Below are 19,965 nucleotides of genomic sequence, written 5' to 3' on the forward strand. Positions count from 1 at the left end.
GTGCATATGGGATAGGTTAGCCTGCATATCCTTGACCCTGAAGCTCCATACAAAGAGGCTGTTTAGTGAGTGTGATTGCTGATTCTCAACACTTCCTAGATCCTGGAACCCCAAAAATTGATGTATGGATAGAAGGATGCTTTATTTCAGATTCATTGATTGATGGAGGATCATCAGTAAACATAATGACGAATGTGACAATGAAGGACTTGGGGTTGCAAGGAATTCAACCTACACAATGGCTTATCAGATTGGCAGACCAAAGCTAAATTAAACCATTGGGCATCCTCCCATATGTAAAAACAACCCTAGCAGGAAAAGACTATTGACTGACATATCTGGTGGTCAAACCAAATTCTTATGGGACCTCATACCCTCTACTGTTGGGAAGTCCTTGGCTTTTTGAAGCAAGGGCCAGGACGGACTGGTTCAAAGGAACCCTAATCCTAGGCAGAGGACCCAATAAAGTGGTGTTAAAGTTGTATGGATCGCAAAAAGGCAATGGATCCACATCCATTGAAGTCATAATTGACTCCTCAAATAAGGTAATAGATGGTACATCAGGAGATAAAGAGGCTGTTAAGCATATCTTTCCTAAGAAAATAGAGGCACGGTCCCTAACAGTGGGCACTGAGAAAAGTCCTTGTCCATGGGAAAATACCTCCTGCCTCAACTTGAATTGACTTCTGAAATCACCTCTGACAGTGAAATAGAAGCATGGATGTACCGTTCTCCCTGTTACCTGATAGTCGTAGAGACAGAGTAGAGGCAGAATAGATACAGAGCAGTAACAGATACAGAGATAGAGTAGAGGTAGAATAGAGACAAATCGGATACAAAGGCAGTCACATAGACAGTAACAGACACAGATCCAGAGCCAGAGAGAGAGACAGAAGTAGAGTTAGAAACTGTGACAGAAGCAAAAGCAGATGCAGAGGTAAAAGATCTGTTCTTCTCCTACAGAGCCTCTACAGAAGCAGAGATAGAGCCTTTAGAGGAAAACGATGAGGAAGAAAATGAATCAGATTATAAAAGTACACATGAAGAATTTTCTCTTGAAAGCAAATGATCTTGTTGATGTCCTTACAGAGACCTCAAAGGCCGAAGATCTCAGGGTGCTAGATGGAATGACCATGGTTCCATTTGGGTTGGCCAATGGACCACAAAGTATGTAGAATATGTATAAGCAATGGATTAAAAGCATAAAAATTAAGTTCACTAGTGGCTCCTGTCGCCCTAACTGTTCAGTCCAGAGAAAAGATGATGATGATGCCCCCTACTAACAGAAGCTAGAGCCATAAAAGCCTCAGCTTCTAGAAGGTCCGTGCTATGTGACATTCCTGGACGCATCCTTTGAAGATGAATCCCTGAGTCCAAAAGAATTTACCACTCACACAGAAGCAAACAAAGCTCTGATACCCTTCCAGCAACCTCAACAGATAAGTGAGTCATCTGTTCAGAAGGAGGACATTGGCTCTAATGAAACATCAGATGAGGATACTACTCTCTTGAAAGAGTCAAACCTCTATCCAGAAGCAATCTGTGGGATATTTATTCGCGAAGTGGAAAGTGAAAGACAAGTAACGTTCTTGGATACTGACGCTACCGAACGTCACCTGAAAGTGGGCCTCAATCTTCCAGAAGAAGAATTAGTGGTCCTGCGAAACCTACTCAAAGAGAACTTAGACGTGTTTGCTTGGTCATACAAAGATCTAAAGGGATTGATCCCACAGTATGTCAATATCACATTGACCTAGAGCCTAATGCCAAACCTATAAGGCAAAGACAAAGGCATATGAATCCTAATTATTCTGCTCAGGTGAAGACTGAATTATTGAAACTTCTTGAAGCTGAGTTCATTTATCTCGTGGCTAACAGTGAATGGGTTTTGCCCATTGTGGTGGTACCCAAGAAGAACGGGAAACTTCGAATATGTGTCGACTTTTTAAAGCTCAATTTGAAGACGAAGAAGGATCATTTCCCTATCCCTTTTACCAACCAACTGTTGGACATAGTGGTAGGCCATGAGCTGCATTCCCTCTTGGATGGATTCAGCAGATATAATCAAGTCCAAATTGTAGAAGAGGACCAATCCAAAACAACCTTCACCACAGAATGGGGGACCTATGCCTATAGAGTGATGCCATTTGTGCTCTATAATGCTCCTGCCACCTTCCAATGAGTAATGGTGGCTGCCTTCCAGAATCATTTGCATGATTTCATTGAGGTGTATCTTGATGATTGTTGTGTCTATAGTTTAATCCGTGAGCATTGGGGACACCTAGAGCAATGTTTTGACAAATGCCGAGAGTACGGGATTTCTATCAACCCCAACAAATGTGTCCTTGGCATCTCATCAAGAGTTCTTTTGGGCCATATTGTCTGTGCACAAGGGATTGCAATAGACCTTGCAAAGATTGAGAAGATTGCCACTTTAACATCACCAACAAACCTCAAGCAATTGCGAGGATTTCTTGGCCATGTGGGCTACTACAGAAGATTTATTGCACATTTTGCAACCAAGGCAGCCCCTCTGCACAAGCTCCTAAGGAAAGATGCAGATTTCCTTTGGACCGATGACTGTGAAGAGGCCTTTAATACCCTAAAACAGTGCCTTATCAAAGCACCTATCTTACAGCCTCCTGACTGGATGAAAGACTTCCATGTGCACACAGATGCATCAGTTGAAGGGCTAGGTGTTGTCCTATGTCAAAAGGGCCCTTCTAAATTAGATCAACCAATTTATTATGCAAGCCGAAAGGTCACTGATAGAGAATGGAACTATACAGGGACAGAGCTTGAATGCTTAGCAATGGTGTTTGCACTGGAGAAGTTTTGATACTATTTATTGTCAACGCATTTCAAGTTCTACGTGGATCATGAAGCCTTGTCCTTTCCTGATGAACAAAGAAGATGTTAAAGGATGAGTGATGAGATGGTTGCTCCTATTCCAGGAGTTCAATTTTGAAGTGGTCACTAAGCCTGGCTGCTCCCATGTCCTAGCCGATCATCTATCACGGATCCCTCAAACAGAAGAAGAGGAACAGGATGACCCAGACCTTCCTGATGCTTCTTTGTTTCTAGTTGAAACAGTTACTCCCTGGTATGCAGACATAGCCAACCTCCTGGCACTCAACAGTATCCTCCTGGCATCTCAATCCATGAGAAGAAGAAGCTTCTATTAGAATCAGCCCCCTACACTTTGCTAGGTGGTGCACTGTACAAGAGAGGCAAAGAGGAAGTGCTGCGAAGATGTGTTGCAGGGGATGAAATCAGCATAGTATTGAAAGCATGCCATGACGAACCATGTGGTGGACACTTCGCAGGAGAAGTGATAGCCAGGAAGGCTCTGTTAGCAGGATACTCGTGGTTGGCCAACCCTCCACAAGGATGCATATGATTACTGTAAGAGAAGTGATGCTTGTCAGCAAATGGGGAAACCCACCAAAACAAGTGCCATGCCACTGCAACCCATTCTTCCCCTAAAGTCGTTCGAGAAGTGGGGGATTGATTTCATGGGTCCCATTGATCCACCTACTAGATAGATGCAGAACAGATACATCTTAGTATGTATGGATTATGTCAAAAGTGGTGTGAAGCTAAAGCCTTGAAGTGGGATGATGGTAACAGCGTAGCCTTGTTCATGTACGAGAATATTATCACTCGTTTTGGCAGTCCCCTCGAGTTGGTAAGTGACCTAGGTACTCATTTCCTTAACAAAATCATGGAGGAGCTAACAGAGCTGTATAAGATTCGCCATCATAAGTCCAGTCCTTACTACCCCACAGCCAATGGCCAAGTTGAAGTCACCAATCGCATCCTCTGCTCGATTCTGACAAGAACGATTTCCGCACATCATTGCGACTGGGACGATCGACTTATAGAGGCCCTCTGGGCATACAGAACTTCCCATAAGGTGTTGAGATATCGAGCTCCACTCATGATATGCCAGGGTGACCATTGTGCATTAATGTCACCAACTTGTTAGCTGCAGATGCGGTTGGTACACCGCCCATGAATAATAGCTAGATGACAGCTATCCTTATCTACTCTAGTTCGTGGCTCAGTTAGTATGCCACCTTAGTTAGTTGAGTTTGGTTTGAGACCCATATATAGGGTTCTTCTATTTCTTTGTACGAGTGTTATTTTGGTTTACACAACTAAGAAGAGGAAAACTGTTTTCAGCCTCCACCTTTTTGTGTATTCCCCCATTGTGTAAGTGAGAAAGCTACAAGTGAGACTCCTTCATTCTCTTCCACAATCTTGACATGGTATCAGAGCCTGGTTCATGGTAAGGAGCTCAAGAAAGCAAACCAAGTTCGCAGTGTTCTAGTAAGAGGACTAGTGTTGCTTTCATTTTTCGAGTTTGGGAGCAAGTCTCTACAGGTAGCACAGCCGGAAAGTGCAAGAATGCATTGTCTCAGATTGAGATGCCCTGCGTGGTGTAGCAAGAGGGTAGTATATGCTAAAGCCCTTTCCCACAGCATATACTACCCTCTTGCTACACCACGAAGGCCGTCTCAATCTGAGACAATGCACTCTTGCACTTTCCGGCTGTGCTACCTGTAGAGACTTGCTTCCAAACTCAAAAAATGAAAGCAACACTGGTCCTCCTACCAGAACACCGCGAACTTGGTTTTCTTTCTTGAGCTCCTTACCACGAACCAGACTCTGATACCATGTCAAGATTGTGGGAGAGAAGGAAGGAGTCTCACTTGTAGCTTTCTCACTTACACAATGGGGGGATACACACAAAGGTGGAGGCTGAAAATAGTTTTCCTCTTCTTAGTTGTGTAAACCAAAAGGTGAAGAAGATTGCAGATGCACTTGCTTCCATTGGGTCGCCAGTGGAAGATGATGATTTAGTTTCTATGACCTTGAATGGTCTAGGAAAGGATTATGCACAGTTCCGAACATCCATTTCCGTCCGTGAAAGATTTCCTGATTTTGAGGAGTTGATTGCTCTTCTAATTTCTGAGGAGCAGAGAAATGGTGGTGCATCTTCTTCAGGAGAAACTTCAAAAGAAGCTGTCTTCTACTCAAATGCTGGAAGAGGTAGAGATAGAGGTAGAGGAGGCCGATCTGGAGGCCGTGGTAGAAATCAGAATATGCAGCAAACTCAAGAAAACCAGTCCTATGGAGAAGGACGTGGTAACTCTAGAGGCAGGGGGAGCCAAAGAGGTCGTGGTGGATGGCAAAGAGGCCAAAATGCAAACAGCAATGTTGAATGCTACTACTGTGGTGGTAAAATGGATCATATGGCTAAAGACTGCTATAAAAAGTAGAATGACATCATGAATGGAAAATTGCAACAAGGGAATTATGCAACTTCTAGTAGACAAGGTGATGACAGAAATGAGCATTTGTTTATAGTATAGCACATGACCAATTCTGTGACAAGTGTAGAAGAAAGCAACGATGTGTGGTATGTTGACTCAGGTGCATCAAACCACATGACAGGTCATGCAGAATGGATGCAGGATGTAAGGAAAATAGAAAAACTAGGATTTGTGAAAACTGGTGATGATACTGCACATCCTATTGTGCAGATTGGAAAAATTCCTTTGTCTATGCAGGATGGGAAAAAGAAATACCTGTCGGATGTATTTCATGTCCCAAATATCACCAAGAACCTGGTTTCTGCTGGTCAAATGGTTGAGCAAGGCTTGCAGGTTAGATTTAATCCTCATGGATGCTTTGTTGAGGATATGAAAAATAATGGTCGCTTGATAGCAAAAGGAAATAAGAAGGGCATAATGTTTACGTTGGATGCAGACATGCCTGAATTGAGTGCAGCAATGTTTGCACATGGGACCGGTGTAGTTGTAGATATTGATATCTGGCATAAACGCAATGGTCATGTTAATGTACAATGACTTAAATCAATGCAAGCCCAAAATATTGTTACAGGATTGCCTAAATTCAAGGTTGCAGAAATGCATAAGGCATGTGAAGCCAGTCAATTTGGAAAACAGGCAAGGAAACCATTTCCTAGACATGTTCAAGAGAGTAAGAAGCCATTGGAATTAATCCACTCTGATGTGTGGACTACTAAAGCTGCATCTATTGGAGGCTGTCATTATTTTGTCACTTTTATTGATGACTATAGGAGAAAAGTTTGGGTATATTTTATGAAAAAGAAAAGTGAAGTGTTTGGGCATTTCAAAACTCTTAAAGCTATGGTTGAAAAAGAAACAGGCCTGTAAATAAAATGCCTAAGGTCAGATGGAGAGGGAGAGTACCTCTCAAATGAGTTTGCAAGGTTCCTACAGGAGCATGGCATAAAGCAGCAATATTCATGCAATCATACGCCACAACAAAATGGAATTGCAGAAAGGAAAAACATGCATATTGGAGAGGTATCTCATGCCATGCTCAATGAAAAAGACTTGCCAGATTTTTACTGGGCTGAAGCACTGTGCTAGAGCAGTCTACATAATGAACAGGACTCCCACTACATCAATACATGGGATGACTCCAGAGGAGAGGTATACTGGTAGGAAACCAGATATTTCTCATTTGAAAAATTTTGGTTGCATTTCCTAGGTTCATGTGCCAGATGAGTTGAGATCCAAGTTGGATCCAAAAGCTGAGAAGTGCATCTTTATTGGTTACTCTCTGCAGGCAGAAAGGGTATAGATGCTATAACCCTTCTACTCGTAAGTTTACAGTGAGTAGAGATGTTGTATTTGATGAGATGAGTAGTTGGTATAAACCAATAAATGTGATTGATGATGTAGATGCACAAAATGGTAATGTTGCACAGAATTCACAGCAGCAGTCACAAAATATTAGTGGACTCGAAGTGTCCTCTAGCAGTGGTTCACATTCTTTGCCATGGACAGGCAGATTGAGATCAGGAGAATCTCCTCAAAATAATGTAGATAGTGGTATGCAAGTTTCACGAAAAGGAAAAGAGAAGGTAGATCAACCCATGTTTGATGTGAATGCAGGTCACTCTTATGTGGATGGCGAATCTAGTGGCTCAAAACAGAGCATTGATGATGAGTTGGGTATTCCTTCTATTGTTACACCTAGAGTAAGGAAGACCAGGGATGTTTTGAGAGCACCTGGGAGTGAACCTACTTTGCGCAGGTCTACCAGAGCTAGGTATCTTGTGGATAGCTTGAAATATGATGGATTTACAGCCATTCACTATGCCTATATGGTCAAAGTGATACGGGAACCAGAACCCACTTCTTTTGAGCAAGCCATGGGAAAAGAAAAATGGGAGAAAGCCATGGATGAAGAAATGGATGCCTTGGAAGCAAATGCTACATGGGAATTGGTACCTTTGCCTAAAGATAAGAATGCAATTGGTTGTAAGTGGGTTTATAAGGTGAAGCACAATGCAGATGGTTCTGTGAATAGATACAAGGCAAGATTAGTAGTCAAGGGGTATGCACAAACATATGGCATTGATTATGAAGAAACATTCAGTCCGGTTACAAAGATGGCAACCGTAAGGGCAATCATTGCTATGGCTACATTAAAGGGATGGTCTTTACATTAGATGGATGTAAAGAATGCCTTCTTGCATGGTGATTTGCAAGAAGAGGTCTATATGGAGCAGCCACCAGGTTATGTGCATGCTATTCATCCTGAGTTTGTTTGCAGGTTGAAGAAAGCCTTGTATGGCTTGAAGCAAGTACCTAGAGCATGGTCTGACAAGATAGGACAGTATCTTCTCACTATTGGCTTTCAGATTTCCAAGGCAGATTTCTCACTTTATGTGAGAAAAACAAAGAAAGGTATTATGCTACTTGTCATTTATGTTGATGATTTGATTATGACAGGTGATAGTGATGAAGATATCCTTCATGTGAAAATGCTATTGAAGCAGAAGTTTGAGATGAAGGATTTGGGAGAGCTGCGTTATTTCTTGGGCATTGAGGTGGTAAGATCACCAAGTGGGATATGGCTCTTGCAGAGGTAGTATGGATTGGACATGCTGTCCGAATATGGGATGACAGACTGTAAGCCTATTTTAGTTCCTTTGGAGCAGAATGTGAAGCTGAGTGCAGATGCAGGTGAGCTTCTGGAAGACCCTACTATGTACATACGCATAGTAGGAAGTTTGATTTATATGACTATTACTGGGCCAGATTTGAGCTATGATGTTGGATTGGTAAGTCAATTTATGCAGGCTCCAAGGAAACCGCATTTGGATGCGGCTAGACGCATACTCAGGTATGTGAAGTCCACATTGCAGTATGGACTATTTTATGAGACTGGGGTTCAGATACAATTGCATGGATATACTGATACTGATTAGGCTGGTAGTATTTCTGATAGACGATCTACCAGTGGATATGTGTTCTCTTTTGGGAGTGCTACAGTCACTTGGAGCAGCAAGAAACAGCCTACAATTGCCTTGTTGAGCATAGAGGCTGAGTACACGGATGCAGCAATGGCTGCATGTGAGGTAGCTTGGTTGCATAAGCTACTTTATGATATGCATCAGCCTACAAATGGGCCAGATCTCATTTATTGTGACAACATGAGTAGTATACACTTAGCAAATAACCCAATCTATCATGCTAGAACAAAGCACATTGAGGTGCATTATCACTATGTGCGGGAGAAGGTTTTACTAGGTCTTATTGATCTAGTTTATGTCAGCACAGAGGATTAGGTAGCTGACATATTCACGAAGGCATTGGGCACAGAGAAGCTGCGCAAGTTCAAAGACCTGCTTGGTGTGCAGGAATTGGGATTGAGCTCGAGGGGGAGTGTTGAGATATCGAGCTCCACTCGTGATATGCCAGGGTGACCGTTGTGCATTTATGTCACCAACTTGTTAGCTGCAGATGCGGTTGGTACACCGCCCATGAATAATAGCTAGATGACATCTATCCTTATCTACTTTAGTTCGTGGCTCAATTAGTATGCCACCTTAGTTAGTTGAGTTTGGTTTGAGACCCATGTATAGGGTTCTTCTATTTCTCTATACGAGTGTTCTTTTGGCTTACACAACTAAGAAGAGGAAAACTGTTTTCAGCCTCCACCTTTGTGTGTATTCCCCCATTGTGTAAGTGAGAAAGCTACAAGTGAGACTCCTTCCTTCTCTCCCACAATCTTGACATAAGGCAGCTATAGGAGAGACCCCTTTCTAGCTAGTGTATGGTATAGAAGCCATCTTCCCCGTTGAGCTGGAATTGCCCTCTTTGCGAGTGGCAGTTAAAGAATGCTTGGGAGATAATGAGTCATTGCAATGCCATCTCCTGCACTTGGAATGCTTGGATGAGATATGGCGGATGGCCCTACAGTGCATGGAAGCCACTCAAGCGCGACGCAAAGCCTATCATGATAGTTTCATCAACCACAAGGAGTTTAAAGAAGGTGATCTTGTCATGGCCTATGATTCGAGATTTGGCAAGTTTCCTGGCAAGCTTCAACAACGGTGGATGGGCCTGTATAAGGTACTTGCTGTCAATCCTAACGGTTCTATCCAGGTGCAAACCGTTGATGCCTCTGATGATCCCTTCTTGATCAATGGCTATCGCCTGAAGATGTACTTCCCTCCCTGGGGATCTTGACAATCACAGTCGACCTACCCTTCTTCTATTGGGCATTGCACTATCCTTTTCATTGTGCTTCTGATAGCCCTTATGATTCTCCTCATGAAGGGGTCCCGTTCTACTAACCCCTCGCAGAAACATCTCAACCCGACCTTGTTCTCTTCTCGTCTGATCCAACAACGGTGGTGAGGTTGGTCCTGACACATTGCATTTTTACAAATTTCTTTCTTAAATGAAAAAAAAGAAAAAAAAAGGAAAAGAAAAGAAAAACAAAATAAACAAAACTATTATGGGAGTAAATGAAGAAATTCCCTGTCATAATAGGCCTCGTTCCAAGAAAAGGTGGAAACACCCTTGGGCGGGAAGCTGACTATGGAAAAGGTGGTAACACTCCACAGTGCAGGATAGCTAATTTACCAGCACAACCTCTTCAGCAAGAAATTCGAAGCCACCTCCCTTGGTGCGTTGTTTCTACAATATCAGTCAGTCTGCCCTTCTTAATAGATGACTCTTCTTACAAGTCCTTGAAGTATGAGACCTGTAGACTGCCTCCTTGTGTACGCCTCGTCTTCAAGATCCTGATGACAACAACAGCCGCCATGATCTTCATCACCAACCCCTTGAGTGATGCGAGATCTCATCCTAACAGGATGGGGACGTGAGAATAGGTTGCCCTCGGTATCTATCAGAGAGTGAGACAGAGGATGGGGTGAGTGGATAGGCCTCCCAATTCACAATGCACAATATGTTCATGTGCACTGCACCATAAGGCTCCCTGGCCTTCCTTCTTGCACTATATGCCGATAGAGGGCGGGATGCACAATTGCACCATCAAACGTGCACAAGGCATACAACCTCTGCACAAGTGACAGTGAGGATTACATCAATGGGTTTCAAAAATGGGCTACCCTCTGTATCTTTCAACAGAGCGTGAGATAGAGGGTGGGCTGAGTGTGACTGGTGTTTCTTCAATCAATTATCGAGAGGTGAGGATTGAGGGACGTTACGACCAATGGAGTCAGATATGTTTCTGTTTCCCTATGCACCCACGGGCTGGGTGTCTGCCATCAGCACAAGACACATCACTCTGCCCTATACACTACACTGCAAGGTTCCCTGGCCTTCCTCCTTGCATTTATGCCAGATATGTGGGATGCACTGATGCACCATCAATTGTGCACCCTGGCATACCCTCTCTGCACCATCCCCTTGTCGATTTCTAAATCGGGTTTGAGCTCTGGGTTTTCATCATAATTTTCTCGAGTGATGTTAGTAATGGGGCGAACGACTGCTCTTTTATTCCCTTTGAGTGATCGTGAGCTCAGTGCAATATCCCTCGTCATCGACGAATTTCCTGCGATTCTTTCAACCAGCTACCTCCCTGGGTGCTGCATGTGGTCCCTGCCACAAAGGATGAAGGACGTGAGCTATGAAGACACCTTGTTACCTCCTCCAACCGACACAACGACACAAGACGCAACCTCGATCGTCGAAATTACTCCTCGGCAATATGGGCCAAGTTTTTCTAAGCTTACACCTTCTGTTTCTCAGTGACGGTTATGTCTTTAGTGTGGGGATGTTCGTGGTTGGTCTACTGTGTGGTACTAGGTCCTTGATGTTCAGTTTACCCTTCCTGCTAAGGTTCTAATTGTGGGGATGCGTCCCTACGCGTCTATGATGCATATCCCCATGCATATATCCTATTATGATCGTGTATCTCTACCGTGACTTCATTTTAACCTGATGGGGTCCCTTCCCCACTCTTCCGTTCTATTTCACCCTGTCCTCGGAGTTGTTCTTTGATCTTTTTTTTTTAAATCCTTTGTTTTGTGATTTTTCCATGTGAACGTACCCTACGTTCACTGAAACTCACATCTAACATTATAGCCCTGTTTGTTCCTTCAACCTGCCTAGTTTTCCTTTTTACCAACCCTTGTTCTGAAAGACGGTTCTCAAGTTATTAATTTTTGAAGCAATTTCTGTAAATTGGACGATTTTCCATGTGAACGTGCCTTTATTGCTTCGGAACCATAATCTGATATGCCCGCCCTATCCTACCCCTTCCTCGTAACATTTTACCTTTTTACTCTGTGTCATTTCAATTCATGATTTATCCGTTATTAATATTTACAGGTTTTCGGGCCCTTTTCATGCCTATTTTTTCCATATGAACCTGCCCTCTTTTCATCGAAATTCCAAGTTAATTTGATAGCCGTGTCTTGCCAACCTTTCCCCCACTTTTTTCTTTTTCCTCCATCCTCTTCTGATAGCCGGATTTTTAGTTATTACTTTTTCTGAGTGTTTTCAGATGTGTTTTTCGTGTTTTTCCCACGTGAACCTCTCCTAATTCCTTCCCAACTGAGTTCTGATGTGCCAGCCCTGTGAATTCCTTTCTTCTGGATATTTTTTCTTTTTATGGTCCTCTATTTCAGTGCATGGTTCTTCCCGTATTAATTTTCGAGTCCATTTTTTGGTCTGTTTTTGGGGTTTTTTCCATGTGTTTTTCCATGATAAAGTTGTTGGATACATTGTTTTGCACAATTTTTCTTCTTTCTGCACTTTGTTCTGATGCGCGGATTTTCCGATATTACTACCCGTATGAGTTTTGGGGCTTCTTTTTGACGTTTTCTCCATGTGAACACCCTGATTTTGCATTGGAACCCATGTTACATGTTTCCATCATTTTCCTCTCGTCTCCCAGCGCAGTTTTCTTTTTACAATTTTTTCGATCCGATGAACGGTTTGGATTTTATTAATTTTTATTCCTTTTTACCGTGTGACCGTGTTTCTCGTATCGCACATGAACATGCATGTTTCTGGTTTTACGCGCCTCGAGATGCCCTCATGGCGTCTGTGGTTCGCGCATCGCCATCCCTGCCCCGGTTGATCTCGTCATTGCAAAATTTTTTACTCATGCCCCGCGCATGTGCGTGGGACGGGGGTGCGTTCTTTTGCACACCCACATTTAATTTCTTTTTATTTAAAAAACATAAAAACAAAAGTTTAAAAAAAACAACAACACAAACAAACCCAACTAAATTTCAACATTTCACAATTATTAAAAAAAACAAAAACACCCACACCACACAATATTCCATGACCTGAAAAAAAACGACGAGAAAAAATGGAAAAAAACACAAAAACAACCACCTCAATTTCACAATTTTCAAAACAAAAACTAATTAATGTACAAAATCAATAAATTAAAAAAAAAACAAAACAAAAAAAATGCTTACCTGCCGCGACGGACCGTTTCTCCCCCACACGCTTCTCCTTCTCCCTCTCCCCTGCTGTCGCCTGCTCCGCTGCCATCGCTGCCCCCCTCCGCCGTGGCCCGTGACACCGCCGCTATTGACGTCATCGCTCCTGCCGCCATTGATAGTCGCTTTTCTTCCACCTCCCGCTCTTCCTCCTCCTTCTCCTCCTCCTCCTCCTCCTCCTCCTCTTCCTCCTTTTCTTCCATCTCCCGCTCCTCCTCCTCCTCTTCCTCCTCCTCCTCCTCCTTCTCCTCTTCCTCCTTTTCTTCCACCTCCCGCTCTTCCTCCTCCTCACCTCGCCCGGCCTTCGACGCCATCTACCATCACCGCCTCCACCAGTCTCTCCTGCTCCTCCTCCTACTCCTCCTTCGCGCTCGGCCTTCGACGCCATCTGTCATCACCGCCTCTACCAGTCTCTCCTCCTCCTCCACCGTGCGGCAGCCAATCGCCCTTCTCCCCACCCCTGGTTAGTGACTTTAATCTAACCCCAGTTGAATCCACCTAACCTTAGTGAATTAACCTAACCCCAGTTGAATTCACCTAACCTTAGTGAATTAACCTAACCCCAGTTGAATTAACCTAACCCTAGTTAGACTAATTAACCCTAGTTATATTTAACTACCCTAGTTAGTCTTAACTAAGCTTACTTACACAGACTAACCACAGCTTAAACTGACTAACATTACTTAACAGACTACCCTCACTAACATTACTTACACTAACCTAACTTAACAAACTAACCTCACCTTACTAACTTACTTGATTTACCACACTAAACTAACTTACTCAGTGGTGTTTGTTTTTTTTGACTGGATTCCTTGCATTTGGGGGACTACTCAGTGCGCCTTCAGTCCATTGCATACACATCCCCACGAGGTATTTATTTTTTGTGCTTTATTCATTTTGATCATCCCTTAACCACAATTAATTGCTAAAATGAACTATATTCACCTACTTTTTCATGCGCGCTTGTGCTAAACACACAGTTTCTAATAATTTAAAATCAACCAGCCGTTCACTTTGCATGCGCTACGTGCGCTTAAGAGGAACCTTAATTTTTAATAAAAAATGAACCAGCCATCACAAAAAAGCAAGCGTTGCCAAAAAAGCGCTCCAAACCACCATTAATTTCTAATTAATGAATTTGCATTTAGAGACCCCAGTCTGGGAATCGCGGTCCGGGTTTTGATAAAGCACCATTTCACCCTAATAAATTGTAATTAAAATTTTAAGAAGGAACTGTCGTTTTCTTCTTAAGGTTATAACCTAATAAAATGTCACTCATTGTTAATAATTGCTTAAAATGAACCCTTCATTAACACCATTTCCCCTCACTCCACTTTTTTTTTCCTTTTTAATAAACATGCTTCATGGGATGGGCACGTAAAGTCCTCTTAGCTGAAGTTGTTGGTCAAGGTTATGGTCAGGTCCTGATTAGATTTTTATGGTATTATGTTTTGTTTATGTGTTACGATTACAGATATGGCTTGTAGCTTTCTTTCTTTCTTGCCTGATATGGGGTTTGGGTGCCTGCTTGTTGCATCGATGAAGTTTTCGATCGCATATGTGTAGAGGTCATGCCAAATTTTTTCTAGGATGTGGGTTGTTTGGGGTGGTAAATTGGTTAGTTATGTCTTTGTGCGTCCTTCTTTTGATTGATTTCTTTTTTATAGCCCTTTGGTTGTTTTGTAGGCATTCTTGGTGATTGTCTGTGTTTATGGTGTGTGTGTTTTCCATCTGAATGGTGCCTCATGCTCCTCTTCCTATCTAGTATGTCCCGTTGATCAGTAGAGATTATTCGTCCCTACTGGCTTTTGAACCCATAGCGAAAGCAAGACTTGCAACTTTCGTGGCCGCTTCATTCCCATTGATTCCAGATGATCCATCCCTGTGTGATGAGTTTCTTGCATCATTGTTAACCCCAACACGAAGAGAGCGAAAGAAAGTGGAAAAGACGCAGGGCAAAGGCTGAAAAAAGGTAACCCAACGGAAGGAAAAAAAAGAGAAAAGGCCAAAAGCGCAAGGACAACCGTTAAAGGCCAAGGCAACCACGAAAAGGGACAGGCGCATAAAAAGCGCACCCTAAAATCTTGTAAAAGAGTGCCGGGCTCTCACCCGTGCGATTTGTAAATATAGAAGGATAGTGAAAAGGAAACCAGGAAGATAAAAGGACAATGGAAAACAGGGCCTGGGCTATGACCGGCCATGTAAAAAAGGGAAAAAGGGGATGACCACCCAAAAGGGAAGTAGGGTTTTTTATATAAAGTTGAAAAGTGAATGAAGAGCTCATTCTTTGGTGTGGCAAAACTCGTCTTCTTCTTCCTCTCTTCTTCTCTCCTTCTTGCTTGTGTATGCTCTTGAGAGAGGGAGTGTGAGAGTGTGAGGGAGTGAGTGTGTGAGAGAGTGAGGAATCAAGAGGGTGAAGCTCTCCACCATCTCCTCTCCCCTTCCCCTCTTCTCTTCTCTTCTCTTCTCTTGCGTGCGCGGCTATGGAGGATGGAGCTTAGAGATGGAGGAGGCTTGAGAATGCTTGAGCTAGCATCAAGAATCGTGGAGCTACCGGAGTGTGAGAGAGAGGAGGGTACTCGATCAAGCATCAAGGTAAGTTCACTACATTTGTAGGATTGACGGCGCGTCGGCTAGGTGAGAGATAGCCATGAGAGCTCGCTTGGAATGCTTGAAACAATAAGCGGTCCGTGGGTCTTGGCGGTTGAGCGAAAGCTCCCACATTTTGGTTCCGTTGCCAGGACATTGGATTCAAGCTCGAGCACTCGCGCGCCCCATATCGAGCATCGAAGTAGGGTATTCACCCTGAAACGGAGCTTGAGATAGGTAGGAAGTCGGGTGTTTTTGATCTTCAAAACAGGTAAGTGTTTTGGAACAATCTGGTTATTAATGACTGGAAAACATGGAGAAATTAGTTCAATGTTTTGCTTTCGATTCAGGATGTGTTTAGGATAGACTAGCAGTAGGAAATCACACACGAAAAGGCAGAGGGCTGCTGCTGTGAAACAGGGGGAAAACCACAGGAAACAAAGGGAAAAAATGGAGTAGATGCAAGGTAACGGCATAGGAAATGCCAGGGAAGGAACCTGTAGTGTGTAGGGCAGAACTAGCAGGGTATAAACTCTGGGAGCGCAAGAGGACCCCATTTCCAACCAATGGAGAGTGAGAGAGATAGAGAGTGAGAGAGTAAGCGAGCTGGGTAGCCGTCCGATCGATCGGAGCTAGGAGAACATCGCGTTTGGCGACTTCAGGTAACCGATCTCGTTCGCCCCACTTCAGCTCTGTCGCGGGGTAATCGCACGACCAGTAGGATAATACACCCAGTGAAAACCGAGCAAATCGGTGTGCGTGACTCATCGGACTGGCGGAATTGGACGTCCGACTCAGTGTTCGATTCCCAGAATCGGACACTCGGACAACCGTTCGATCGGAACGACCCGTCCAATCACTAGGCTCGGACCAACTGGTTCGATCGGACGTGCCACGTGGCACTCGGACCAATCGTCCGATTTTTAGAATCGAACACTCGGACCAACTTGTCCGACTCAACCACTCGGACCAACCGTCTAATTTTTAGAATCGGACACTCGGACCAACTTGTCCGACTCAACCACTCGGACCAACCGTCCGATTTTTAGAATCGGACACTCGGACCAACTTGTCCGACTCAACCACTCGGACCAACCGTCCGATTTTTAGAATCGGACACTCGGACCAACTTGTCCAACTCAACCACTCGGACCCACCCGGTCCGATCGGACGAAGTAATACACGTCACTAGTCGGACCATGTCCTGTCCGATTCCTAGAATCGGACCCATCCATAATCGGACCAGTAAGAATCGGATCAGCCGGTCCGATCGAACCGCCTAGAATCGGACCGACTCCTCGCACACTCGCCCGTCCGATTCTTGAGAATCGGACATGCGGACCTTAAGATCCCCACTTCGTTCTGACATACCTGGTCCGATCCCCACAATCGGACCACTGGTAAATCGGACATCCGATTCCCAGAGTCAAACCAAAACAAAACCTGACCCATCCAGGGACACACTGGGGAACTCCCCCAGTGACCCACCCCCACGTGAGCAACAGGAAGCAGCATAGGACCCTGGGACCCGTAGGGCGACCAGGACTAGAGTAGCAAAGCCTGTCAGGCCCAAAACAAGCAAGAGTGAGTAAGATGCCGGGGAATCACTCACAACACTCTGATTGAATTTTCGCACTTGAAGAACACTTAGGAAAGTCGAAAGCCTGATTGAGCATGAGTGCACGAGGAACAACACACTCACAAGTGACCCTAAGTTGAGCACTGCATTCAAAAATTAAAAAGAACTCACTCAAATAAATTGCCAAAAAACCCACCACTAGGAGAAAACCCAAGGGTAAGCAAACGCACAGAGTGCAAGGTAGGATCAAGCAAGGAGCGACAACGACAAGGATCTGACTTACAACCAGGCGCAAGAATTCCACCATGACAGAGGGAGGCTCAGATCATCGGTTTCCAGGGGAGCTAGATGTTAGCGCATTTCCGGAAGCCATACAGCAAATGGTGAGCAGTTACGATGCGCATGCCAGGTACGAACACCGTGGCAGGACGGCAGAGGCAATCATTGCGGACCTAGAGGAGGAGAGGAGGCTAGCCCACAAGGCATTGCACGGCATAGCAGAATACAATAGGGACCAACAAGCCAGGAGCCTAAGGCAAAGCATGGAGCTGCATGAGGTGCAGCGAGTGTTGAACTTGGCTGGCCGAAACCGAACAGACCAGGAAAGAGCACTCGAGGAAGACCTGATGCTGGGTGAGCTCCTCATGAAATGGCTGCTCGATAACACTGCGGTGGAACAAAATGCCGCTGTGCTAGCAACCTCGCTACTTGCAGGACTAGGGGCAACCCAGGGTTCAAAGAGCCAAGCCAAAATACCTATCGTTGCTAAGCAACTCGACAAGTACCAGCCACCGGACGACCCGTACAGCTTTGTCGAGCAGTTTGAGCAGGTCTGCGAAGCCAATGGCCTCAACGACCAGGCCCAACATTCGCAAGCATTCGGACTCTGCTTAAGCAAGGGTAGGACGTGGTATACGAGCCTAGATGCTATAGAACGGGCCAACTTCAATAACCTCAAGGACCTTTTTTTCAAGAGGTTTGCCGAACCCGGATACTCTGACAACCTGCTAGTGCACCTGATGAACGTCAAGCAGAAGGAGAGCGAGGGCATCCGCGACTATGTGACCCACGTGAGAAGCCTCCTTAAGAGAATCCCCCTTGGGCGAAAGACCGACTGACAGGGCAGTGTCAACCGTATTCATCAGCGGGAGTCCAGTTCTCTGTCGACTTTATCGTCATGAAGGGAGTGGACTATGATATCTTATTGGGTCGACCCTGGATGCGCAATGCTAGAATTATCGAAGACTAGGGCAACAGCCTGATCTTCCTGGGCAACTGAACTAACGCTGTGAGAATAGAGATGGACACTTGGAAGACCTCGCCAGTCGACCTCGATGCCATCTCTACTCTACTCAAGGGAACCACCCAGAACAAGGAACCCTATGGGTCCTTAACGAAGTATATCCCTTGCCCAGAGGACGAGCGGGATTGGATGCACGTTCTCGCTACACTTGACCTGCCATTCTCAGATCATGAGGCGTACGAGAAGGCTGTCAAAACAGTTGGCAAGCCAAGAGAAACACAGCCTATGCCTGTCTACATGATGGCAGCAAGCCTCCATGACGGGCCTAAGCCTATCGCCTCCCAAGTGCCAACCAACAGGAGAGAACTCCAGGGAATACTGGGGCACCTATCGGACCCGACTGGCACGCAACGCAGCCGCCAATCTCAAGCCGCTCCAAGACCTCTTGGAAGAACCCGAATGGAAGTGGACCAGAGTGCACGAATTGAATCTCAGATACAACTAGGCATTGGTCCCCGACCAACAAGATGAGGCAGAGCAGGCCTTGGGGGACGATGAGCAGTCTAGCGAGGCGGATTCCGGTGACGAATACGAAGATTGCCAACCCTTCGATGAAGGAAGTGAGGGTGAGATGGACACCGTAGAATATGATACCAAAGGGCGAGAGATTGAGAAAATCCAAGCAGATGCTTAACCACAGCCGAGGCCGGCCCTTAGAATGGACCGAGGAGTCATGTGTGCGAAATGCGATCGTGCTTGGTTGGAACAGATGGGAGCTGTGGATTTTAAGCAAGCCGGCCTGACCCAACCAAAAACGGCAGCAATGGTTAGAACCGAGTCGCCATCCGAACTGCGGCCACCAGGGGAGACCACCTCCTCTAGTGAAAATGGGGAATTCGACTCTGAATCTGAAGTTACTTCAGAGGATGACCCAGAAATCCCTAGGCCACCCATGACCAGACGCACCAGGGGAGACTTACCCATCCACTTGAGGCACCGACGGTTACGGCAGAATGAAGTTGAGCGTCCCAACGATGCGCGATCAAAGGAACAAAGGAAGCCACAAGACCTCCCTAAGCACTTTTCGAAATTCAAAAGAGGGGACAGGGTGGTGGTTCTGCTAAGTGCCAAGCGCCAAGGGCAAATCCGCGAACCCATCGAAGGGCCAGCCAAGGTCAAGGAGGTAAACCTAGCCCTGGAACGGGAAACACCCTGACCAGTGTTCATTGCCGAGGACTTGACCACGGAGGAAGAATCCAGCCTTATCACTCTTTTGTGGAAGTACCGGGATGTGTTTGCTTGGTCTTTAGATGAGCTACGAGGGGTAGATTTGAGTGTTGTGACTCACAACATACCCATGACAATGGATGCAACGCCGGTCAAGCAGCGACCATACCCCATGAATCCAAAGCACACCCATGCTGTCAAGGAGGAAATTGACAAGTTGATGCGAGCCGAATTCATTTACAAAATTGAGCACACGGATTGGGTATCACCCATAGTCATTGTGATGAAGAAAAACGGCAAGATTCGAGTGTGCGTCAATTACAAGAAAGTAAACGCCGCGACAAAGAGAGACAACTACCCCTTACTGTACACCGAGCACATGCTTGAGAGGGTGGCAGGTAAGGAAGCCTACAGTTTCCTAGATGGCTTCTTGGGATACAATCAGGTGCAAGTGCACCCTGCGGATAGGCACAAGACCGCCTTCACCACTGAGTGGGGCATCTTTGCCTATGTAGTCATGCAATTCGGGCTAACCAATGCCCC

Source organism: Lygodium microphyllum, chromosome 1 (assembly GCF_053477565.2).
Source record: "Lygodium microphyllum isolate KBCC chromosome 1, Lygodium_microphyllum_v1.1.10, whole genome shotgun sequence".
NCBI classification, from domain to species: Eukaryota; Viridiplantae; Streptophyta; class Polypodiopsida; order Schizaeales; family Lygodiaceae; genus Lygodium; species Lygodium microphyllum.